Source organism: Sinocyclocheilus rhinocerous, unplaced genomic scaffold (assembly GCF_001515625.1).
Source record: "Sinocyclocheilus rhinocerous isolate Xijiao unplaced genomic scaffold, SAMN03320098_v1.1 scaffold6583, whole genome shotgun sequence".
Taxonomy (NCBI): Eukaryota; Metazoa; Chordata; class Actinopteri; order Cypriniformes; family Cyprinidae; genus Sinocyclocheilus; species Sinocyclocheilus rhinocerous.
Genome location: NW_015636871.1, coordinates 1 through 1,701, shown reverse-complemented (window position 1 = coordinate 1,701; position 1,701 = coordinate 1). Strand labels below are relative to the sequence as shown.

General features: G+C 37.0%; 1 pseudogene; it reads right to left on the bottom strand.

The window, feature by feature from the left end:
* Nucleotides 1-189: 189 nt before the first annotated feature.
* On the bottom strand, nucleotides 190-859 carry LOC107748258 (keratin, type I cytoskeletal 19-like; annotated as a pseudogene).
* Between the last annotated feature and the right edge of the window lie 842 nt (nucleotides 860-1,701).

The window sequence follows — 1,701 nt, the reverse complement described above, 5'->3', positions numbered from 1 at the left end:
CACACACACACACACACACACATATATATATATATATATGACAAAATACATCTAGCTATCTTAGCATTGGTAGCATTGGTTAACCCTTTGTTAACTTTCAGACAATGTATTACCAAAGCTATTTAACTACTGCCTCTCACAATCCTTTACTATTTCCTTTTTTTCTGTCTGTCACATCCTGTGTCTCACCATGCTGATTTGAGACTGCAGCTCGATTTCCAGGCACTGCAAGGTACGCCGCAAATCTGAGATCTGTTACCTAGAGGTTTCTAGGCACTCTGTGTTGGTGGCAGCATCTTTGCACAGGTCTGCCATCTTAAAAAGAGAGTCACAAACACACATATCTTGTGAGCCATTTAACTCATGAGTCACTGAGCTATATTATTTTTCTGTATTAGTTAATACCACTCCAAGTTGTAATGTGAATTAAAGAGACAGAAATCTCACCTTCTCTTTGAACCAGCACTCCTGTTCTCTGCGGTGTTTGTCTATGATGGTCTCATAATGGCAACGGATGTCGTCTAAAACCTTGTTCAGGTCTTGCTGAGGAGCAGCATCCACTTCCACGCACACTTTTGTGTCTGTCAACTGACAGAGTAGTGCTGCCACATCCTATAAACACACATGAGCACTCAAGCATTATGGTTTAGGAAATTATTGCTTTCATTTATCTTCATTGAAAACATACAAAATTGTAAAATGATTCTGCTTACACCTCCTGGTGAGTTTTCTTCAAAGACACCAGCTCCTCCTGCAGAGCGCAGATCTGCATCTCCAAGTCAGCTTTTGCAAGGCATGTCTTATCAAGTATGCAACGCAGGTTATCGACATCAGCTTTTACACACTGCCTTATTCTCATACCTGATTTGTGGAAGATTCAGTGGGGAACAAAATCATTATATGTAAACATAACTATGATCTATGTACAAGCAAATAGCCAGACCTTAATCATGTTAGATGCCATAATTTTATGATAATGAAGCTTCAAGGGATAGACCTAGATCACATAATTTCAGCTCTCACAACTTTCAAAACGGAAAGACATCTCATCAGCTAAATAATCTGTGTGTTGTTAAACAACAGTACAATCCACTGAATGCACTGTACTTCTATCCATCAAAGCCTTGTTTTCATTCCTGTCAAAAATATGACATTACTCTGACTAAGATCTATAGCACTGAATCTGTAAAACTGCGGTTAAATCTAAAAAAATTGTGTCTATTATTTTTCATTGTTTCCTCTATCACTTTTACCTTATATATGGCTGGATTACTTCTGTTCAAATTAACATCTGTATATGTATATATGTTCTGTTCAAATTAACATCAGTATATGTATATATGTATGTACACGCATTTGCTTCCATACATTTCTGTTTGTATATTTGCCAGCTGGAGAACTAGATGTGAAATTGCCTTTAGAGAACTCACTTTATCTTAAAGTCATCAGCAGTTTGTTTAGCGTTGTCGATCTGCAGGAGGATTTTGCCATTGTTGACAGTAGCGTCTTTAATCTATAATGAAGAGCATTGACAAAGAAAACTATAAATGTATACATATATATGTATGTATATATGTGTGTGTGTGTGTGTGTGTGTGTGTGTGTGTGCGCGCGTGTGTGTGTAAAACAAGCATTTTTGTATTGTATTTGTTCACTGTAAGGTAAGGAACAAGAATCTGAATGTGTCACATTTATTAGAAT